We start from the raw sequence: 25956 nt of genomic DNA, 5'->3' as shown, positions 1-25956 counted from the left end.
GTACATTCTAGGACGGATTATACGATGAAGGTTCAGTCCCGATTAGTTCATCTGACCACAAATAAGACCTAGAATCAACCCTTGTAATTGTATTGATGTTTGATTGATTGCTTGATTTATTTATTTGCTTCGCCTTTTGTGTCACTAATTTGCGAAGATGGGGATTGGTGATGATGTGATGAAATTGATGAATGGACACTCACAAACATCCATGACCAAGCCAGGATTCGAACCCGCGACCCCTGCCGTCGTAGCGCAATGTGGTGCTACGTGGTCCGGCTTGTATTGATGTGAATGACGTGACGTGTCCAATGGGGCTATGGGGTGGTCAAAACTTCACCTTTATAAAACAAGAAAGACAACAATATATATATATATATATATATATATATTGATGAGGTACAACCCGAGTCACACTTCAATATATATATATATACCGTGACCCAAATGTCCCACACTTTAGGCTGGATCACAATATTTGTTCAATGTCTTGGCCACCATTGTCAAAACACAACTGTATGCAGGTTGCGAAATCTCGGGGAGGGGGATTTCCCCCAACAAACTATCTTCACTTAAAAAATCCCCCCCTCCAATTGCAAGGAGAGAGTTTTTGTTGTAACAATAAAAGATAATCAATTAGTGTTGACTTCAAATATACTTTGCTAAAGACAATATCAAAAACACACAGAAAGTAGTGAGTGTTGAATGCTCTCTCTCTCTCTTTCAAGGGACTATTAACAGTAATAACTACGTACATACGGACAATGAAAGTAAAATAAGAATGCAAGAGAAATATAACTATGAAATCTAATTGATTTATATTAATAGAAAGCAAAAACTAAACAATAACTTAAAAATAAAGCATTTCGTAATTTATATTGACATCTTTAACTAGTTAATACAGGAATTAGTTTGCTACTTTATAAATAACAAATGCATATAAAGGTACTTTATATGCATTTAATAATGTATTTTAACTATCTAGTAATTGACTTTTATATTTAATAACATTATAATTGATTGATTGATTGATTTGCTTTATTTTACATTGCTTTTGTGCCACTTTTGGCTAATTTGCGAAAATGGGAATGAGCTATAATATGATGAAATTGATGAATGGACACTTTCAAACATTCATGCCCAGGCCAATATTCGAACCCAGGGCCCTTGGCGTCGTAGCGCGACGCCACAGGGACCGGCTAATAACATTATAAATTTCTAATTATATATATATAATATATGTATAATACATATGTGTGTGTATATGTAGATTTAGATTATCCTCTACTCCACCAGTCTTCAGTGATTTTGCACCCTGACTCTATGGGTAACCAAGTCTGCGAAATAGCACGGCACTTAGATGAAATTCGCTCACGCAGGCGCTGTTTGTCCCTGATGCCAATAGTGGTGCACGCTACTAGCTCTCGATTCGGGTGCCCCCTGCCCCCCCCCTCTCTGTAGGAGTAGCCTTCAATCCACATAAAGTCCATACCAGCTAACTGTAGAGCAGGGCCGCGCATATTGGCAGAGGAAGAGGAGGAATATGGAGTGGTGAAAGCGCAGCGTTGCCAACCGTACGGTCCTGAGCGTACATGTACGGACGTACGGTCCAGACCGTAGTCCGTACGCTAAATGCAGGGCTTGTGAAAAGTTGCTCGTGCAGTTTTATCCCTAATATTTCCATAAGAAATTCTTGAACCAATCGGATGGACCTGGAGACAAAAATACGGTCCGTTTGCCATGTGCATTCGGTATTATCCTTTTCAAAAGTTTGCAACGCTGGAGGAAATCGGGAAAATTCCCGTTGCCGATTACACAATCCAGTTTCTCTCACTGCACATTGGTGGAGCCGTCTCGTGTCACTACTTGCGCAGAGACTTGTTCTCGTTCGCCTGGTCTACAGTTAGCTGGTATGGACTGTAGCAGAATGGCTTGTGGATCCACAAGGAAAAAGGCCTGGGCAGACTCGCGACTCCTGTGCACCGTACTCCCTCGTGGAGGGGCAGAGTGGAGCATGCTGAGTTGAAACGATGGAGGGGAATGCGCGGGGAGAATTTTCGCCGAAGGTTATTTCCTTGTGGTCGCTCTTATACCCGCTGTTCAGTAGTTACCTGCAAGAAGAAATTGCAAACATTTCACATTTATTGTCATACGCCTATGGTGCGAACTTTTGGGCCAATCTGTGTATTAAATGCATATGTGTAATTGTGTTTGTGTGGGGGAAGGTATTGTTACGAAAACCTCAGGGTAGAAGTACAAGCCGTTGTCTGATTGCAAAATAAATATATAACGTATAAGAAACGTGATACATATTAGATCTGCTGGTAATACCAATGGAATTAGCAGAACCAGAAGTATTGGCAACGAAGAAATATCGATATATCGGAACGGTACCTCCGTTATTTTCTTTATCTTCGATGTGGCCTGTATTGTGAAACCTGGTATCTACAACTCATTATCAGGCAATACTAGAGTGCGCGTCAAATCTCCTGCATATGACCTTGAACGACTGAACAGCACCAGCGAATCACGGACGTGCAGCGTTGCGTAGTTCAGAAGCTGTTTCACCTCGCTACTAAATCGTGTACCTGGCGCTCGGATATAAATAGATTATTTCAAGTGTCAGTAGTTCAACAGATGGAAAGATAATGAATTTGCGAGTATGTACGAAAAACAAGAGTGATTGTAGCTTATACCGTTCCTTCTGTAGAAGCAATGTTATTATAAACGTATTTGCATTGTATCCTTTTTGCTCTCCCTTCGTTCCTGTTGCATTCTGAAACTTTCCGATTAGCTAAGGGAACAGGGCACGTTCGTTCCCAGTGATGGCAGAAGAAGTTGACGAAGAGGATACCGTCATTGTTCGTTTTTTTTTTCATGTGTTTAGTGGGTGTGTGCAGCATGTCGTTGAGTAAACCAAGTGGTAGTGATGGCGAGAGAAGAGGGAAAAATACAGTGTTGTACGAAGCCAGGCACGACAGGTGATTTTTCAGGTGTACATTTAAAAAAAAAAAAAAGTGTTCGAGTGACGAACAAAGAAGTAAAATTGACTTTAAGAAGTGCCAGGATCTAACAGCTCAAGCGTGTGGTGTGAATCAAGCTACCGTTTCTCGGATATGTTCGGGGGCAAAACAATGTGGATCGGGGCCTGCTCCAATGTTTCAATAACCTAGACTAGAAAGCACATTAATATACCGAAAAGAACGACAAATTTAGATGACTTTGAAAAAAGACGTAGTTCGTAGAACAGTCTTTGAAATTTACGATCGTGGCGAATTTTCTACTACCAAAAAGATAACGTACTCTTTACGGGACAAAATATCTTACAAAGGCTCTACAACTTCCACCTTGAGAATATTGAAAGAATTATGCAGTCCCTAATCAGGTATGTTCTTTTCTCCCATTATGTTTATTATATGTTATATTATCTAATGTTCCGTGCTCTCCGTGACAAGGCGTTTCGCTCGACCACGTTGTCTCTTTCCGTGTGAGATTTCGACATGGCACCGCTGCAGTGCGCTGCTATTGGCTATCGCCATATGCAGATTTGACGCGCACTATAGGATTGACACTTCCAAGGTACACACTGTCACTCCAGCTATTGTAATGGTTTTTTTTATTGTAAAATTTTGGGTGCGTCAGTACCTAGGCTACCTTGCACCCGTCACATTATACGGGGTCCAGCCCTTCCCCGTTACAAATAACTCCAACATTGCACAAGTAAAATCTTAAAATTTTCTGACTGGTTAAAAGTTGAGGCTGTAAATGGGCACTCAGCACACATAAGGACAAAACACAGGACAAGACACAGAATTATACTGGCCATGAGGCCAGTCGCCAGAGCCTCGTTAGTCTACAGTCCAGGGTGTACTACGTGGAAGTGAGGTTGACAATGGGGCGTACTACGTGGAAGAACCACCCTTTACACCCCAGCAATTGTAATGGAAATTACCAGGTTGGGAGGGATTTCTCACCTCTCTAGTCAAAAATAAAGAGATGGGACTATGTTTATAAGGTTAACAATGGTAACATTGCAACAACTAGCTCGATGTTTTACCAATATTTTACCAGCTTAGATTATGTCTCCCCTTCCCTCCTTTGGCTGAGTAATGAGCACCGCTTCGCGTCAAGAAGTCTACGGGGTGGTAGTTTGAAAGTACCCGCGTACTATCAGCGGTCTCGGCTTCGAACTCAAGTCAGAGTTCCAAAATTTGGGTGTTGATGCAGCAGAGTGAATACAATTCGGAGAAACTTAATAAGGGCGATCTGGCCCTTATTGAGAAAGTCTGAAACAGGCGACGATGGGACTCAAAGCACTCAACGAAGAACCCTTTCATAGGCTCTGGTGTTCAAAATGCTGGTGAAATATAGAGTATACCTTTTAATGGCCATGTAGAGCATCTGTATTTCACTGAAAAAACTGAAAACTCAAATTTTCTAAACATCAGGAACTCATTAACAAGTTTGTAATAGCCTCTAGACTCTGTGGCAATAGAGGACAAGTTCTGACTTTCCAAATCCAGTATTGCAAGTCAAGAATCTACTCAAAATTTGAAGCTCTATAGCTTGTTCTTACTTATTACAAATTTATTCAAAGTAACTATTATTTTACGTTTAGAATTTGAGTTGCCGTTAGCACACAGTAATATGCGCAAGAACTGAGAAGAACGGAATATATAGGAACCACAATCATTACAACAACATTAACTTAAAAGCAAGTACAAGAGCTTCCGCAGAAATTTATCAGCCTTGGGCAAAAACCACTTTCAGGGATATGCGGGTATTTGTTATGATTCCTATGTGAGGCAAAGCAAATAATACAGAGAAAAGCCACTTAAAGTTCATCATCATTAGTGGAATTAGTATTCCATGACAATTTTGTTATTATACAAGAACGTCTAAAACGTTTTTACTTTTGGTTTTAATATGATAGTAACAGAAATGAAAGTTGGATAGATTCATATGCTCGGGTCGAGAATAGTATTGGTAGCCCCTTTACATCTCACCTTAGCAAAGACTTATTCATATCAGAAATATTTTTTAAGAGGAAAAGGTGATCATGACCGTCATAAAACAATTGTACATGTTTCGAGCAAAGCGAAAGAAAAATGTAAATGAGACATGTATAGCGCATTGCGAGTGGAGTGAGCAACATTTTCTTGAAACTGAGAAACTTAATTTAAGACCCTTGTTCTTTCTAAGGAAGAATGAGATTGATGTGACTGTTATAGAACGGTTCGCACTGCGCACTTCCAGGAAGAATTTTTTACTAAATATATTTCTTGGGAAACTGAGTGTCAATTTGAAAGTAATGACTATAACCTTGGAAACAAATGTTTAGAATGTGAAGCGAGCAAGAACATTGTTACTAAATATATTGTAAAAATCGACAATTTCTTCCCAAATTTAACAAAATATATATTGCCCGAACCTTCCATCGCTGACCACGCCACTGGTCTTGTATATAAGTGGGAGTTCATCAGAAAGCGAATTAGTTATACGTGTGCTGACTGAGGGTCTGCTTGAGACTATTTCCGACATTTTGGCGCCAGGGAGCAGCTGGCTCATTCGGAACTAGCTCTTAGCGCTTGTACAGCGGAATGCACAAGTATTGCTCGGCAAATTGTCCAAGATTATTTTCATTATATTTTCTGTTAAATCATATGTTTATTTAAGACTGGATTTTTTCAGTAGCTTGTTTGAAATTTTGTTTCAATTCCAGAAAATCTCATTGCGTTAAAATAAGAGAGAGAATAAACGTGCTGATTGACAACTTGCTATGCAATAATTATTCATCCCACTGTGCGATTCGTACCAAAAGAGCCAATTCTGTTACAATTGATTCTTGCAGTCTCGAACGAATATTTCACTTGTTCTCATTGCTATGACGACTTGTACTGAAAACAGCCCAAAAATCAAAGAACAAAAATAGCTGTGTGGGGAACCTTAAACAACTCCCATGTAAGCGAAATAGAACATTCAAGAATGTACTTTTAAATATCCTTCATAAATTCGCCTGACTTTCTAAGACGTGTAATTAGAACTTCGTAACGAACAGTGAATCAAGCGATCATGGTGCTTTGCAGCCGATCTCTACCATAAGCGTATCTGGTAAGTGTGCCAAGCGATATGGAAGGGGTGGTGGCGCCATAATGTAGCTCGATCACTGTCTGCGAGATCTTCCAGCAAAACAGGGGATGGATCAGTGCAGTTTGTTTGCAATTGAAAATATTAAAATATTCTTCTATACGTGTAGAGTAAACGCTAAAAAGTATGTATTTAAGAAACGCCATTGATTTGTACCTAAATTCAATTTATACGAAACGTTATTCCTCTTGGTTGAATAGTTATTGTATTTTAAAAATGTGAAGTGATACATTGTTTACCTCTCACGCGGCCGCTATTACAACTACATTCGTGATCTACAGGTCGCTTTCTGATAATCGATTTCAATAGAATGTGCTCTGACTGGTCGATAGGCTCGGATTAAGTTAATTAGAACCAGTGGCGGCGATTAGGGGGGCGAGGGGGCAGTTGCTTCTCCCTTTTCGTCACTTTTGCACCCGCACTATGCTAAATCGTATCTACAAAGGGAAGTATATAGCCTGTGCCTCCGCAGTTTTGGAACCCAATTGCCACCACTGATTAGAAATATTCCTAAATAGAAATTATTTGACCGAACCTTGAATCCAATGAGTAAAATGCCGTTTTCTCTGACGGTATTTCCTTTTAGCGTTCAATTCGAGGACTTGTTCGTGATTTTTTTAATCGTGTAGAAGGCGCTTTACTATGCTACTGCAACTTCCATTTCAAAATAAAATGCATTCTCGGAAATCTCCGAAATATATGTAGATTTTCATTGTCGATCATTGTAGTATCCAATTAGTTCTACTCAAGACGTGTTCGAATAAAAATGTTATAAATAAAAAAAAAGTATGTCTTTGTTCAAATCAGTAGGGTCCTTTGAGAATTAATTAATCGCCGATAATTCAGCTTTTGTCACTAGAGTGGTTAGTAGTTACTATTTCTAGATTTTCTTTGTGGCCTCGGTGGTGACGTAGTAGTATCGCCGGCGCTTTGTAATCGAGGAGTTCCGGGTTAGATAACTGGTGGAGGCAGGCACATAGTGGCTAGTACCATTTTAAACTGTGGTGTAGGTCCAGTCCCAATTAGTCAATCTGTGCATGACAGTGGACTTTAAACGAAACTCAAATCTAGATTTTCTTTACATTACATGATCAACACCTAAATTTTGGATCTCCCATCTGAAATAGAACCCATAATGTTTTCCACTAGTCATAGACATATGGCTATGTGGGAGATCGCCTTTAAACCTGAGGAGAGCACGAATTTTCCTCGGAAGTCTATACCTCAAGTTGATTCACGTCCATACTGATAGTTACTTAAATATTCGCAGAAAGGGCATACGTTCCTTGTACTGTCATACACAAAGAGCAAGGCTATATTCCTGAGTATGCTGGCCTGGTGTTTTGAGTATGCTGACCTGAATTTTTGTAGACCTGTCCGAACATGCCTTGTTTAGTTTAGTTTATGTAAAGGACGGTCTGACCCTCAATCAGTGTACTTTAAATGTACTGCTCTTCTAACAACTGTCAAAAAGAAAATATTTTTTTCCCGCCAAAATTGCTATATTTAATTTATTTATATCCATAATTAGCAAGGACGTGGCTCAGCTGTTAGCATATGCAGATGATGTAGACTTACTGGGGGATGATGTAAATACAAATAAGAATAATGCTCAAATATTTTTCAAAGCAGTTAAGGAATTAGGTTTGGAAATTAGCAAAGAAAAAACTAAATATATGCTTACAGGCTGAAACCAAATGTTAGGTAATAATCAAAATCTGATTATTGATAGGCTAACAACTCGTTTGAACCTGTTTCCAAATCCAAGTAATCCTAACAAATGAAAATTATATTAAAGATAAAATAAAAAGCAGGCTTAATTCACGAAATGCATGTTACCTTTCTCTTCATAAACTTTTGTCTTCTCGTTTAATATCTAAGAAACTAAAAGTTAAAATATACAAAACAGTAACACTGCCTGTACTAATATATGTATGCGAAACTTGGTCCCTTACATTGAAAGAGGAACATAAATTGAAAATATTTGGGCCAAAAAAGGATGAGGAGACAGGTGAGTGGAGAAGGTTACAAAATTTGTATTCATGTCCAGATATTATTAGAATTAATAAATCAAGAAGACTTAGGTCGGCAGGCCATGTGGCACGAATGGGAGAGGAAAGAAGAGTTTACAGGATTCTTGTTGGGATACCTGATGGTAAGAGACCAGTAGGAAGATACATACGAAGATAGAGGGATAATGTTGAGAAAAGGAAACTGGCAGGGATGGAAAAGAGTATATAGATCTGGCTCAGAATAGGGACAGATGGAAGGCGTATGTTACTGCAGTCATGAACCTTCGGGTTCAAGAAGGCTAGAGAGTTAGTTGGTTAGCAAGGACTTGAGCGTCGCAGTGTCGGTGACCCCACTGGTGAAGATATAGTAATACAAGCAATGCAACGAGGTTAGTATCACTTTCTGTTAGTTTCAGACCTTTTCGGAATGATCCTCCATTTGTAGTTAATAAATAACGCACGGTTGAAGTGAGTGTTATCTTTTTGTATGTGTGTTGTGAATTTACCAAAACTAAAATGAATATTTTTAATAGTACAAGTATTTTATTATATCAATAACTTAACAAAAATTTTGAATAAATGGAAACATGGTTGTTGAGAGAGGAGGACATGCATTCTTATTATTTAAATGTCCATCCTTTTCTAGGAAATCTGTGACAATTGGTTTTGTTATTCAATAAATATATATTTTTTTTACCTTCTTGACATCACTTGCCAGAGCTGTTGTTTATATAGCTACAAAATTTGCGATGAATAGGAGCTGTTATATCTCTATTATTTTTCTACCTTTTTTTACACATTCATGTAATAATAAAAGTATAATATTAATTATTAATTAATTTACATATTATTATAAATATGAGACTTATAAATTACATAAACATACTAATTTAAATATTTATATTATTACTACTACTTATGAGACACTTGGTTCGGATACCCCCTCCCCCGAAAAAAATATTTCTAGATACGTGCCTGACACATTTTTGGAAGCGATAATCTAAGCGCTGCCTTGCTTGCCTTCCTATCAAGACCACGCTTTACCACCGACTTGTACATATCTAATGAATAATGATAAAGCTATGATCCAGAATAATATACAAGCACACGATAATAAATTTAAGGTGTAACAAATTTTCATACGTTATTATCAGGGTGTAAAATCACTGCAGATTGGTGGAGGGTGGGGGGAGGTGCATAGAGAAAAAATTGTTAATGGGGAAATTCCTCCCTGCCTCCCCTCCAAATTTTGCACCTTAGTTATTATTAAAATTAAGCAAAAACTTATAATGTGATTGTGACATTGACAATTGTTTTCCTCACTTATAACAACATTTGGTTCTCATTTTGATTATTAAAATATTTATGATTGAAAAGTTTATTGCTGAAAAGAGCAGAGTTAAAAAACGATTTAGTTTGCTTTATACGGAGAACAAGAAAACTGCGTGCATCATCCTCAAGTTTCGCCATAATTTCAATAACTTTATCTCCTGACTCAAAACTAAATGTAAAACACAAAATAACTAATAGACAGAGCTCACAGCATAAACATTATAAGTATAATTATCTCAAGAAGTTACTTTTAGAAACTTTCCTTGTGTATACAGTTCAATAAACCATACCATTTTATTAATAATGAATTGAATTTTAAAAACATTATCTCCTAAACAAAATGAGATGCAGTACCGTTCAAAGAAAATGGCGCATGAAAACTGCCTAATTCCAACATCTCTCGAAATTATGTTGGTAAAACTTGGTCTGTCCATCAGAGTGACGTTGCCTTCGGAGAAACAGGAGGCGTGTGACTCACCATCTTCTTCACAGGTAGAAGAACCAATATCGGGCTGCCAAATGTTGAAAAAGCGCTGTTGTTGGTTAAATATTGTTTCAGTAAGGACGGACGGTCAGAAGAAAGAATAGATAAATGTGCATATTTGCTTTAATTGTGCTGCAGAATTTACAAAATATTATTAATAGTATCCGTGTACATTCCAATAAACTATGTGTATCACACTTAATAAAACAGTTCGCAGGATGTTTATACTAAATGAGATACTGCATACACTGGCGTACACAGAGGGAGGCTGATGGGGCTACAGATCCTTCCAAAATTTTTAGAAAATCAACATTTTTAAATGAAAGTAGTAGAGAACTCTGTAAAAACAATGTGGTAAATGCACACATCCATTAAAATGGTTCCCGATTGCCAGTTTTGAGAATGGAAACTTCTAAAAATACAAAATACATTGCGAATGCCGCGCCCACTAGAAATCAGCTATGTGGTATATACCTGCAAAATTCCAGCCCCTACCGAAAAAAACCTTGTGTACGCCAGTGACTACATTTATATTTACGGGAAACCTAGAAAAACGACAACTTGTATTTGTGCAGAAAATTATGCACTTCTTCCCATGTATACAATGTAATCCCCAGTTCACATGGGGGTAATGAAATTTGGAAGTTTGTCTTTGCTTCTTAGACCTATAGATTCTACATGATCAAATAATCAGCGTGCTACTACGCCAGGGATTCCGGGTTGGAATCACGGCATGGATACCCTTTATGAACATCTGGTCATCAATTTCATCATATTGTTATTCATCTTCATCTTTCTAATTTGCCAAAAGTGACAAATGTGAAGCAAAATATACCGAACCAAACATATTTTCTCCAATTGTTATACTCGTAGTATCCCACATCAGTAGTTAAGTCTTTTCACCACATAATGAGACAATTTCAGTTTTGTTGTAGCATTCCCATCAAACTAGTTCACCTTCACCATGAATTCACGCACACATTAGTAATCGCTTAAACTAATAAATATTCCTCGCATTGTCAAACACAAATAGTACCTCGATATGAAGTTATACGAGTGTATAAATTTTCCTCAGAAGTCTACACACACTAATACCTTAATATGCATTCACGCCCATATTAGTAATAGCTTGAACATACACAGATATGACAAGCATTCCTCGTATTGTCAAACACAAATAGTACCTCGATATGAAGTTATGCGAGTGTATGAATTTTCCTCGGAAGTTCTACACACTTGAATACCTCAATATGCATTCACTCCCATATTAGTAATAGCTTGAACATACACAGATATGACAAACATTCCTCGTATTGTTAAACACAAAAAGTACCTCTGTATGAAGTTATGCGAGTGTATGAATTTTCCTCGGAAGTTCTACACACATGAATACCTCAATATGCATTCACGCCCATATTAGTAATAGCTTGAACATACACAGATATGACAAACATTCCTCGTATTGTCAAACACAAAAAGGACCTCTGTATGAAGTTATGCGAGTGTATAAATTCTCCTCGGAAGTTCTACACACATGAATACCTCAATATGCATTCACGGCCATATTAGAAATAGCTTGAACATACACAAATATGACGAACATTCCTCGTATTGTCAAACACAAAAAAAGTACCTCGGTATGAAGTTATAGGAGTGTATGAAGGTTCCCACATAAATTTCAAGTCCATTTTCCGTGATATTTCCCCTAGTTTTCAGAAACGTTTTTTTTTTCAGAATGCCTGATACATTGTTCATTAATATTGTAAATTCAAGTTATAAAGCCCTTTACATTTTGCCTTACAACCATAATACCCTCACCTCATCTTACGTTACTAACATTAAGAGTGTTGCAGATTAATTAGTATCCTATCAGTATTAGCTGATATAGGTATACCCGTTTGATTGCTTGACTTGGTGTTTTAAGTCCACTTTATGCACAGTAAGGCTAATCGGGACTAGACCTACAGTTTAAAGTGGAATCCGAATTACTATGTGCCTCCACCGGGAATCGAAAACGGGACCACTGCGCCATAGGGGAGGCCCAATATAGGCATATCCGTTTATCACGAAAATTACAGGTAATTTTATCAGTCATACATATTTATCAATGACCAGTAATTTAGTGAAAAATTAAAATATTTGTTAATATTTTCATGTGCCGTACCTTTGGAAAAAATTCTAAATACCTGTTTCCTTTTCAAAGACAAAACCCATTGGGGTCACCTGGTTATACACAATAACTAAGAGGTGTATGAACTGCTCATGTTCTTCAAGGAAAGTTTGCAATTTTACATTGGATCACTATAATATTGGTTATCAACATCAGTAAATTTATTTGTTTATCAAAATCAGTAAATTTTATGGTTTTCTGATAGTAGCATAAACTTACATCGGATCATCCCTAATTATTACTTTCTCATACGACTCAAGAAACAAATTATAAAGCGACATATATTTGCATTTAATTAAAGACAAAGGTAGAAAAATTTATTGAAATAAAACATCTGTTCTAACTGTATTACAGTTCAAAAAATAAAATGTCAAACAAATCATATAGAAAAACTATATGATTTCAGTTTTTGACAAACAGAATTTTACAAATGTACACGATGTTAAATAATGTGTAATGAGAAACTAAAGTCTATGTCCTCAAAGTAGCTTGTGTAAAGTAAGTTATTGCAGTTGAAATTATTAATGCTTATTAATTGTAATGAATATTACTTATTAGTCGTAGGAAGAATCATATTCTAGTGCCTCTGATGCGCTCAAATGGTATTACATTTATCAATTAGAAGATTTTCGAGGATATTTGCACGAGATTTGTAATTTATTCAAATTGCTTGAAATTCCAGATTCTCCAGTTTTTAGGTTTCTGTGTTGGAATCCTGAAAACATGAATACCTTATCATAAAGAAGTCGTCAAACGGGTGGGGAAGGGGGGGGGTTCAACGCCCTTACTCTCCTCTGGAGCCATTAATACACAGTTTCTTGTGTTGCCATATCTACAAATGGAAATTCCTCGGAAGTCGATACACAGGTGAATACCTCGATGTGCATACACAACGACAATAATTTGAAATTTTCCTCGAAGTTCCATAAACAATTTGAAAATTCAAATTTTACCTCGAAATTCCATACACGCAAGAATTACCTCTTAAAGTAGGTGTAACAAACCCCATACACATTCTATACACAATTCAAATTTTTCCTCTGAATGCAGATTTTAGGTTTGTAAAATACCTCGGTTCTAAATTTCTATTTTTCGGGTTTAAAATAAGCCTGACACGGCCAAAGTCAGATTTTTTCTAGTAAACCACATCAAAAACTATCATTTAAGACATGTCAGATTGCAATCGGAGAGGTACCTCGGAACGCCTGTGAAAAGTTGATTTTCCTCGCATCTACATCTCACAAACGGGTGTGTGTGTGTGTGTGTGTGTGTGTGTCCAAAATGTAATAAAAAAACACGTTCAAATCGTGTTATTTGAGTAAATATTAGGCTAAACTTGTGAAATAAACAGATAAAAATTGAAAACTCACACTTTGTGTGTCGAAAATATAACTAAAAATCTTTCCTAAACAGATAGAATTGTGTTATTTGAGTAAAAAAAATAGGCATAAACTTGTAAATAATAAATTAAAAGTTGAAAAAATCTCTTTGTAAATACAAAATATCCTGAATAGATGAAATTGTGTTATTTGAGTAATAATAAGCCTAAACTTGTGAAATAAACAAATAGAAGTTGAGAACACACACTTTGTGTGTCGAAAATGTAACTACAAGTCTTTCCTGAACAGATTGAATTGTGTTATTTTGGTAATAATAAGCCTGGACTTGTGAAATAAACAGATAGAAGTTGAAAAAACACACTTTGTGTGTCGAAGATATAACTAAAAGTCTTTCCTGAATAGTATAAATAGTGTTATTTTGGTAAAAATAGGTATAAAATTGTAAAATAATAAATTAAAAACTTGTAAAAAATGTCTTTGTGAGTCCAAAATTTAATAAAAAATGTTGCCTGAATAGTATAAATAGTGTTATTTTGATAAAAAATTAACATAAAATTGTAAAATAATAAGTTAAAAGTTGAAAAAAAATGTCTTTGTGAATCCAAAATTTAATGAAAAAATGTTGCCTGAATAGTATAAATAGTGTTATTTTGGTAAAAATTAACAAAAATTGTAAAATAATAAGTTAAAAATTGAAAAAATGTCTGTGAATCCAAAATTAATGAAAAAATGTTGCCTGAATAGTATAAATAGTGTTATTTGAGTAATAATAAGCCTAATAAACAGATAGAAGTTGAGAACACACACTTAGTGTGTCGAAAATGTAACTAAAAGTCTTTCCTGAATAGTACAAATAGTGTTATTTTTGTAAAAAATTAACATAAAGTTGTAATATAATAAATTAAAAAGTTGTAAAAAATGTCTTTGTGAGTCCAAAATTTAATAAAAAATGTTGCCTGAATAGTATAAATAGTGTAATTTTGGTAAAAAATTAACATAAAGTTGTAAAATAATAAATTAAAAGTTTAAAAAATGTCTTTGTAAATCCAAAATTAATGAGAAAATGTTGCCTGAATAGTACAAATAGTGTTATTTTGGTAAAAAATTAACAAAGTTGTAAAATAATAAGTTAAAAGTTGAAAAAAATGTCTTTGTGAATCCAAAATTAATGAAAATATGTTGCCTGAATAGTATAAATAGTGTAATTTTGGTAAAAAATTAACATAAAGTTGTAAAATAATAAATTAAAAGTTTAAAAAATGTCTTTGTAAATCCAAAATTAATGAGAAAATGTTGCCTGAATAGTATAAATAGTGTTATTTTGGTAAAAAATTAACAAAGTTGTAAAATAATAAGTTAAAAGTTGAAAAAAATGTCTTTGTGAATCCAAAATTAATGAAAAAATGTTGCCTGAATAGTATAAATAGTGTTATTTTGGTAAAAAATTAACATAAAGCTGTAAAATAATAAGTTAAAAGTTGAAAAAAATGTCTTTGTGAATCCAAAATTTAATGAAAAAATGTTGCCTGAATAGTATAAATAGTGTTATTTTGGTAAAAATTAACATAAAATTATAAAATAATAAGTTAAAAGTTGAAAAATGTCTTTGCAAGTCCAAAATTTAATAAAAAATGTTGCCTGAATAGTACAAATAGTGTTATTTTTGTAAAAATAAGAATAAGCTGTGAAAATGTTTGACATAAAGTCAAAATTTGGTAAAAAATAAACTCAAAATTAAGTTAAATAGCACACAGTAACATACATTTACTACCTAAATCAATAATCAAAGGGTCCTAGGTTCGTTACCCCGTGATAAAAGCAAATGGTGAAAACTGTAGGCCCAGTCCCTGATAGCTCTCCCTTCTTCATAGTACAGATAAAAAAAACCTGCGCTAAAGCGTCCTGTGCCTTGGGGCAACCCTGAGCTGAATATTAATTGGCGGCGGAAACCGGTTCTACAAGCAACGCATAGCTTCGGAGATTTGACCCTTGCTGTGCATTTCCAGACATCCTTTGTTGTCTGGATCAATCCCTTCGCATGCCCTACGGCGTTGCATAGCTTTCCCCTGTTCTTGCGTACTGGTTAACCTTGGAAAAAAACCGGTTCTCAAAATCTACCGACGCGTTCTCTGATTGGTCAATTGGGTTCGTCTTTGTTCTGACGTTGTGACGTCATTTGACCTTGACCGCACCCCCAAATTCCTTTCTCCTCTACCTGCGCGGAGTTCACCCTTGTCTGTCTGGCATCAGACTCAGTTCACACGTTATACATAGTTCGTCTCCGCTCAATATATTACATGCAATATAACATTATTACATAGTACACAATAAATATTACCGTTGCATATCGCGGGTTCGAGTACCGGGACCGTCTTCTTTCGTAATTGGACCTGTACCTACACCCATTAACACCGTTCATAGCGGTTCATAAACCATAAACTCTTATTTTCAATACTATAAACATTAATTATTATAGTTTCATACATTACATACTTTGCAGTAATGAATATAAAACCATATGCATAGCGTTTAGTACCTCTAATTACCTTCTATATACATATTTTTCATAAAATAAATAATTATATATTTATAAAAAGTTATAAACATGCAAATACATAAATGTAAAGTATTCTAAGTACATGCAAATGAATTCTATATACGTGCAAATTAATTAAAACCCGTGCAAATTAGTTATAAGTACGTGCAAATAAAGGACCACCCACGAAAAAAAACTGCCACTGGCGGGGTCAACATCTACTTGCTTCAACTTACAGACCACGTTTTCTAATGAATTGTGCACTTCCCGCTTTCGTAAACAATAACGGCGTTCGATAATGTTGCTGCTGCGATTGCCAATAATCTAAATAGAAAAAGTCGCAACGCCATTGGCTGATGGTAAAGTAGCCTCTCTTGCCAGCCAACATTTCACTCGCATGCAACTCGAGACCCCGAATCCGTTAGCTGCTCAACTCGTTTAGTTTCAATAATTCGCTTTTCGGCTGGCGACCGACTTGGTTACCGAACGAGAAGACTCACTCGTGAGCTGGTTGTTGACTTTCAATAATAAGCTCCCAGGTGTGCATAACGGTACCGAACCATAACTGATATGTAAATCAGTAGGTCGTTAGGTGACGCTTTAACGTTACATCTATTGCCGGCAACCAGTAATGTTACAGGGTAAGGAACAGGTTCGTCACGTATTGACTAGTAACTTTAGTGTGTGTGTAAAGTGATAGTAACGTTACAATTAACCAGTAAATTAATTGAGGCCACGACTGTAAAAACGTTACACTCCTTGCTTCAAAGCAACAACGTTATTGATAGCTGGTATCATACAGACGTTCCGATGTGCAATACCGTGTCCGATGCCGTGTTCCGGAGAGAATAACTATAGGTCTCTCGTATAATTGTGCTCGTTACTTTTGTAACGTTTCAGTTCTTTTCCTCCACAAAAGTCTGTTTCGAAAAAGTGATACACATATCCGTTACAAATAGCAAATATCGTTTTCGAAGGCGTTTTCGAAAAAGCCTCATAATTGTGATCGGCAGCATAGTAACATTACAGTATTTAGACACCTTGAAAGTCATTAAGTTATAATACGTATTTTCGTTTTGGATGTCAGTGAAAACATTAAATTGTAAAACAAAAAGCTTGAAAACATCCGTAAACAAGATTCGGCGGGACAGAAGTTCTGGTTATCGGAATTTACTGATTAACTATGAAAAACTAAATATGCTGACCAAGGCAGTAATTTATTTTATTAAAAACATAAACTAACGTAACGTTTCAACCTTCTAGCAAGGTCTTCTTCAGACTCTGTATCAAGTACAAAAGTAACCAGATACAACAAAAAGGGTAATATATATACACAAACATTACTCCCTCCAGACTATTTAGAAAGTTGTTTGGAACTTTCTAGCAGATGACTTTCACTTTCCAATTTTACTTTCACCTAAAAGGCTAAACACAATTACTTCCTTATAGAATGTGGTTGGACTTTTTAATCTCACGCTCTTTTCCCTTCATTTTTCTTCCTTCTCCTCTCCTCTTTTTCTCTTGTCCTTTCCACTCTTTCCAACATCTTCTTCCATTCTTTGTTTAACTTCAGTCCCCCATTCCAGTTCATTGTGTCTTCTTCGCCTTTCTTCTCTATTTCCTTGGCTTCCTTCCATTTTCTCACTAGCATCCTCTTCTCCCTTCCTATCTGCTTAGCCTCATCCCACTCTATGTCATGTCCTGTTTCTCTCGTGTGTTTAAATATTGCATTTCTCTCTCTCTTAAGTCGTACATCATCCCTATGTTGTTTCAACCTGTCTTTCAGCCTTTTTTTTCGTTTCTCCTATGTACACACTCTGACATTCTTTACATTTTACTTCGTAGATAATCCCTTCTTCTTCCTCTTCTCTGTTTTCCTTTTTCTTGTTAGCATTCCTCGCTATTCCTAAGATGCTTCTCCCTCCCTTCCTGTAAGTTTTAATTCCTGCTTTCCTAAGCACTTTCAAGAAAATATGCATGAAAGAATGTGAAAAAGAAGGCAAAATAAATAGCCTATGGAAACAGCTGGAAAAGAATGGCTATGAGAAGCAGGATAGACTGGACATAAACAGAAGAAGTAAGAAAACGGGCAGGGGAGAATTGGAAGAGAAAGAAAAAGAGGAGAGAAGGTTTGGAATAAGGAGTATGGGGAAGACCACAGAAAAGATATGCAAAGTGCTTAGGAAAGCAGGAATTAAAACTTACAGGAAGGGAGGGAGAAGCATCTTAGGAATAGCGAGGAATGCTAACAAGAAAAAGGAAAACAGAGAAGAGGAAGAAGAAGGGATTATCTACGAAGTAAAATGTAAAGAATGTCAGAGTGTGTACATAGGAGAAACGAAAAAAAAGGCTGAAAGACAGGTTGAAACAACATAGGGATGATGTACGACTTAAGAGAGAGAGAAATGCAATATTTAAACACACGAGAGAAACAGGACATGACATAGAGTGGGATGAGGCTAAGCAGATAGGAAGGGAGAAGAGGATGCTAGTGAGAAAATGGAAGGAAGCCAAGGAAATAGAGAAGAAAGGCGAAGAAGACACAATGAACTGGAATGGGGGACTGAAGTTAAACAAAGAATGGAAGAAGATGTTGGAAAGAGTGGAAAGGACAAGAGAAAAAGAGGAGAGGAGAAGGAAGAAAAATGAAGGGAAAAGAGCGTGAGATTAAAAAGTCCAACCACATTCTATAAGGAAGTAATTGTGTTTAGCCTTTTAGGTGAAAGTAAAATTGGAAAGTGAAAGTCATCTGCTAGAAAGTTCCAAACAACTTTCTAAATAGTCTGGAGGGAGTAATGTTTGTGTATATATATTACCCTTTTTGTTGTATCTGGTTACTTTTGTACTTGATACAGAGTCTGAAGAAGACCTTGCTAGAAGGTTGAAACGTTACGTTAGTTTATGTTTTTAATAAAATAAATTACTGCCTTGGTCAGCATATTTAGTTTTTCATAATCATGGAAACAAGGCTTAATGGAGTTATGATTAACTATGTATTATTGACAAATATATTTCTTTTCTGCATGCTGAATCAGTTTACGTGGATTTGTTCTAATTTGATTATCTATGCAAGATGAATTTAACATGTGCGTTCACTTTATACGATATGAAAACAAACGTTTGTTGTAAGAAAACGTTTATAGCTATCTTTCTCTCTCTCTCTCTCTTTCTTTCAGTTTACATGTGTTACATCAATTAAAAATAATACAGTATGTTTGGCGATGAGAATGATTCGTGCTTAGATTAAGTTGGTGAAGGACGAAACATAAAGAACCAACCAAAGAATCATTCGTGCCACGCGTTCATCCACGTAAGCAAGAGGCAAGCTTTTTCCTATCGGAAGACGAAAAATAATTGCTTGCTGCGCGACCTTGAGAAGGCGAACTGAACCACAAGGAAAGAAACCTACGCAGACCCGCAACTCCTGTGCACCGTACTGCCGGTTTTAGGGGAGGGGGAGAGTTGACCTTGCTTCCTTATGGGCCGAGATGAAGGGTAGAAGGGAAAGCTGCGCGGGGACATTTTGTCCAAGGTTTTTTCCCTTCTGTTCGCTCGTAGCAGCAGCACCACCACGCAAAATCGGAAAATGTGAATCCTCAAACTTTGTACACGTCACTTTCGGTCACGAAGCATCCGAGTGGACAACGCCCTGGGGCGATATGTAAGGCACTTTTAGCAAGTAGAAAATACGTAAACTTTTTGGTGTAGAAACAGACAGAGCGCCCGCCTACCACGTTTGAAAGAAGAGCATAGGCAGACATGAAAGAAATTTTCAAGAACGCAAGAACGACAGTCGAAGTGGACATTGAGCAACGTGTGACTGAGAAATACAATCGTAACAAAGGACAGGATTCTTCAAGAAACAGTAATTTCATAAAACGTCCTATCATTTACTCAGTTCATCCTTTTATCCTCCTTTGTTTGTTATACTTTTGTATTATTCTTGTTTTATATCACTTTTCTGCCACTTGTAGATAATCGCGACGATGAAGATGAGTGATGATCATATTAAATCTATGAAGGGGTGCTTCCAAAAAAAAAAAAACACCCATCACCAGGTGTCCACTCGAACTTGAAATATTTGGTACCGAGTGTATGAGTGGATCACTAAACGACTTCGGCCTTCGAGGCTACGGTTTCGTTGCAACATGCAGTATAATTACATTTCTACTACTCTGAATTGACCAAAGCATGTGGTATGTGTTCTTCATTTTACTTAAAAAGAAAGCCCCCTTGATACACGAGATACTACAAATAATTTCAGGCATACCTTCGAATTTTGATTGCCTGGCACTTTTTTTTTAACTAAGTAATGAAGTGACGCTTATATTCATATTAGGCCTACGACTAGCTCGAACTAAAAACTCTTGTGAAATACTGTGTATATGTTATCCTTGTGAAGTGAGAAACTTCATATTTTGCTAAGAAAATATGTATGAAAAATTATATTTGTAGCTACTACTTGAAGAATTCAAATTATTATGATGGAATTTCAACTTACGTATACTCTGCATATAACGTGGTATATAGTTATCGCAGAGCAGTTTTTGTCTCGCAGTCAATTTATTTTTAGTTGAACTCGAGAGTAAGTTGGAAATAGTTATGACCCACGTTGTGGTGTGCTGTTCGATTAATCAGAATTGGAGTGAGAGAAATCTGTAGTTAAGGTCATTCAACACGCCAATTTGTAATTGTGAATGCACGTTTTCTTTGATTTAGCGGGAAATCAGTCTTCTATTGTAAGTAATAAATGGAAACATATGTATTTTCTGCTCAAGTAGGAATCCACAGCCGTTATCCAATCAATCAGTTTCTGTGTTCGAAACTTCTGTCTAGGAAAGCTACATACAATTTGCTTTTAATAGCAGCAGCTTCAAAATAACCTATCCATTCTTGTCATGCCAAGTAAGGTTTGATTTTCATTTGTTATATTTAACTGTGGTTTTCTGCCACTTTTGGCTAATCGCGAAGACGAGGATGGGTGATGCAATAACAAAATTGATGAAAGGACATCACAAAGAATATAATGAAAACATTTATACACAGGCTGGGATCCGAACTCGGGACCTGTGGCGTCGCATTGCACTGTACTAACCACTCCGCCACAGAGGTCTGCAAAGTAATGTTTGACCATACATTGTTCATGAAATAAAAACATAACATGTACAGTGGCTCACATTAGTAATCGAATACGTAGCATTTTACTGCATTTCTTCACAATATTTCAAAATTAACATGTATATAAATATAAACAATGGTGAAATATATATACGCATTTATTAAAATTATATATTCCCAGTTACATTTTTCTTTTTTAATTTTGGGTGCGTTAGCACTTAGGCTATTTTGCACCCGCACGTTATGCGGGGTCCAGCTAATGTCGAATAACTGAAACATTAAAATATTCTGACTTAGGTTAAAAGCTGAGGCTCTAAAGGGGCACTTAGCACACATGACAAAAAGCAGGAGAACACACAGAATTAGACTGGCCATAGGGTCAGTCGCCAGAGCCTCGTTAGTCTGCAAAGAGCAGTCCAGGGTGTACTACGTGGAATGAAGTTGACGATTGGGTGTACTACGTGGAAGGTCAACCCTTACATCCCTGTTGCGTTTTCAAATCTGAAAATAGTTATTTATGTTTGGGTGTGAAAAGAGATCACTTTAATATTCAGACAAATCGTGAAAACCTTCTGTTTCTGTTAAGCTACGTTTCCATTCTGACAAGTTCCAGACCCATGACGCGCAACATGTGCCGGCTCATGTTGCCCGTCATTTAGTGCACTGTTTCCAATTCACAACTGCCCGACCCTGTGGCCGAGTGGTTAGCACATCGCGCTGCGACGCCAAGGGACCCGGGTTCGAATCCTGGTCGGGCTTGGTTGTTTGTGAATGTCCATTCATCCATTTCATCATTCATCCCCATCTTCGCAAATTAGCCAAGAGGCACAAAACGCGAAGTAAAATAAACTAAATCAAATCAAAAATCAAACCAATTCACAACTACTTCTGCAAAATACGCCCGCAACAACACTGGAGTGCAGGACCGCAGTGTAGTGTGTGCAGTGCTTTAGAGTAGTCAGTGTTTCTTCTCTTGTATTGTAATAATTTGGTGGTGATTTATCTTGTGTAATGATGAACAATACAGCTATGGTGAGTTTTTGAGGTTATGGCAGGCGCGTACCATTAAGTTCTAAAAAAAAAGAGCGAAAACAACCTAGATGGTGTATTAGATTGCTAACGAAAAAAAACTCGTTGATGAGACTTACGTCTTTAAAGTGGATACGAAAACTTTGTAAGAATGACTGCAAGTGATTTTGCATTGTTATTAAATCTTGGTGGGCCAGAGATTGTAGTCGCGTCGTCTGTTTCTACTCTAGTGCGTATGCCCGTGCCCCAGGAACTTGCTGCACGCTGTTTCCATTGTCCGCGGCGCATGTTGTGCGTCTTAATCGATTGGGGCAATTTTGTCCCCGGCACTTGCGCCGCGGCATGTTGCAGACAGTCTCCATTTCAACAAATTCTTGCCACATGCAGCGTCGCATGCCGCGCGTCATGTTGCGCGGCAAATTTGTGGTAATAGAATAGAGGCTTTACGTATTTTTTTTTTACCGGTCAACTACAGTGCGGGGAAGAAACAATTCATGCTACTTCCTGACTACATGTGTTACCAGTAGCTGCATTGCTCCCTGACTGAAGTACGAGAAAAATGGGTAACAGAAACAAAAATACAACATTTGACGAACGGTAGCTATTTATTTTTACCGTACCTAACCAAAGGGTGCAGGTACAGGAAAATTGAAAATGTTAAGTACATGTAAGCGTACCGTGGGTGACGCAATAAAACGTAATGAAAAGGAAAATGAGGTAGATTCCGTATCTCAGAAAATTCAACCAAGAGAAATAGGAGAACGAAATGAACGAGCTTCAGTATAAAAAATCAAGACCCTTTCCTCACCCCAACCCCCTTCCCAATCCAAGGGCTCCAAAAGCAGCTGTGCAAATTGGAGCAGGCATTGGGACTGCTGTACGTAGTGTTGCTCACGGGACGGGACATGTCCCGTCTCGTCTCGTGTCTCGTCTCGTTTTCGAGACGAGACACGAGACGGGACAAGCCTTTTGAAATTCGAGACGGGACGAGACGGAAAGCCTTTCTCGTCTCGTTTTCGAGACGAGACACGAGACGGGACGGGACGGCTTTTCAAATGTCTCGTCTCGTCTCGAATGTCTCGAAAAAATAAAAGCAAAATATTTAATCAGTTGCAAATACTTGTTTGCTTGGAATAAAGTATTTAAATTAGAATCGTTGATAAGCGCGTATTAAGTCAAAAGAAGACTATTATAGAGAGAGTAATGAATGAATACCTAAACTTATTTTCAATACTATTTCGACACACAGAGTTACTCCCCATTTTTATTTTTCAATTTATTCCAGGTTATTAATTTTATGTTACGATAGTACTCCAGATACTAATACAATTTTGAATAACATCAAGTAAAAGGGCAGGTAGAGAAGGTGGAAGGAGGGGCCAAAAGATCGTGGAATGTCTGCGTCCGAGGTTTATCTTGTAAAAATAGTCTCATCTCTATAGGTTGGACCGACGGATATGGTTTATTTTTATTATTTAATTTTTACATCAAAGGGTGTACAGAAGTGATTGATATTAGGAAGTAGGAAAAGCATTGTAGGAAACATGGCAGTACAAATTGATAAGGAGTTGTTGGGAAAGTTATTAAGGAGTCCAAGATATTAGCAAGACTAAGAGAAGGAGATAATTAGGGACAAATAATCTTGCATTATCCCACTTCGAACAGCTGAGAGCTAAAGAGGAGGAGAAAATACGGGAAATATGGAAAGAAGTAATTTGGTGATTTTAGTGTTTACAGTGAACCACGACAAGATTTTACCACATGATTATTTGTACGGGTTGCGAAATTATTAGAATGTTATGGGAATTTCGGAAATGTGTTTGTTGAGTTGCTTGAGTTGCTGTTTTAAGTCCACTTTATGCACAGTGAGGCTAATCGGGACTGGACCTACAGTTTAAAGTGGAATCCGAACCACTTGTACATCCACCGGGTATCGAACCCGGGACCCCTTGATTACAAGGCAATGACGCTACCACTGCGCCATGGGGGAGGCCCTGTCTTTGTTGAGAAAATTATTGTTGTTTACCTCAGGCATTCTACAGGTGGTTGGATTAGATCTTTTACGTCCGTTTGAAGATTATTTAAGCTACAATGCTTTTTTATTTATTTATTTCTTATTTAAGGAGAATATTATTTATTCCTTGGATTGTAATAACGAAATACTGAGGCTGATATAGAATAGATTTGAAATTAAGCAAGGGCACTAAGTTCTGTATAATCGTCGTAGAAGGAAACTTTGTTCTATGAGGGGACTCCCCGATGGTACAGTGGTAGCGTCGCCGCCTTGTAATCAAGGGGTCCCGGGTTCGATACCCGATACCCGATATCAGATAGTGATTTGAATCCCACTTTAAACTATGGGTCGAGTCCCGATTAGCCTTTCTGTAAATCAGATGAAGGAATGTTGTAGCTGTTCTTTTTATTTTGTAAATTTAGCCTTCAAGTTTATGAGCAAAATAGATGTAGTATCTACTGTATATATTTTCACTCGTTACTAAATACATTTCACAAAGTAGTTTTATCGAACTTCAGAGGGAAACTGACAGCAATGTCAGGGTGGCGGGACACTGTTTACGGCCAGGGTGTATTCCGAGACTATTTTTCGCCGTTCCCCACTGACAGAGGTTTCGCTTTGAACAATGGACACCGTTGCTTCAGGGGGCAAACACCAAACATAGGGCGAGGTTGACCTGCAGTAGCGGGTAAGTGCCATAAATCCAGGCCTAAAGTAGGAATGAAGGTTGATGCAAGGGAGGGGCAATAAAAAGAGTCACATTTCCCTGGCGCCGTCACTGGTTGGAAGTAAATTTATTAGGGCGAGGAAAGTAACATTAGCTGTTGACAGTGTTACACCAAAGGACGTGATATGTGCTACTGTTTGTATAAATGATAGGAAATTTAAGCAAAAATTAATAATTGTTGAGACTTGAGAGTTGTTTCCTTCATTTGATCGTAGGAAGAGGTTTTCTGCGACAGAGTGGGATTATTTTACACATACACGAGAAAGGGTGGTTGTTTAAAGATAGAGACGTATTTTGCACATTTTTTAAAAGTTCAGATAAAACGAGAATTTAGCCTTACTGTTATGAAAAGAAATAACGCTGTACAGGGAACGAAATAACTCTTCACATTTCTCGCACCTGGTGGGATGCAACACACATGCACAAGAGTATTGCAGGAAGTCTATGAACGAGGATGAAGAGGGATATGTGAAATTTGACTTACCTGTGGGTGAATTAGTGGATTCTAATATTCTTAAGGTTGATATTGTTTTTCTTTTTTTATATAGTCCACTTGATTCACAAATATGCTAAATCGCGAACCGACCTACAGTTTAAAGTGCGATCCGATCCACTTTGTGCCTACATTGAGTATCGACGCGAGGACCCTTCATTACAAGACCTCGACGTTATTACTACGCCATCAGAGAGGCACCCAATTTACACAAATGGGTTGATTCCTATAACACGTTATATGCATAATCTGATAATGACGCACTTTTGGTGCATCTAAATATATTTTTTTCAACTATAGTATCTAAAAGAATCATTGAAGTTGGGATTTATGTAACTTCAGGAAGCACGCCTCTGTAAATGTGCGATATAAAATAAATGCAGGTTTGCCTTCCATACGTGGTGGTTTTGTCACGTTTCTTCGCTTCGTAAAACATACACTTTTGCAGGAACGGCTTCTTGCATCCTCCTGGGGCCTTGCTCTAGTTAAACAAGAAAATATATTTGTTTAGCATAATCGAGGGTTACTTATTCCTGCCGAACTTACTAGAAAAC

The sequence above is a fragment of the Lepisma saccharinum genome, unplaced genomic scaffold (genome assembly GCF_977018435.1).
Source record: "Lepisma saccharinum unplaced genomic scaffold, izLepSacc3.1 HAP1_SCAFFOLD_128, whole genome shotgun sequence".
NCBI classification, from domain to species: Eukaryota; Metazoa; Arthropoda; class Insecta; order Zygentoma; family Lepismatidae; genus Lepisma; species Lepisma saccharinum.
This window is presented reverse-complemented; position numbering follows the sequence as displayed.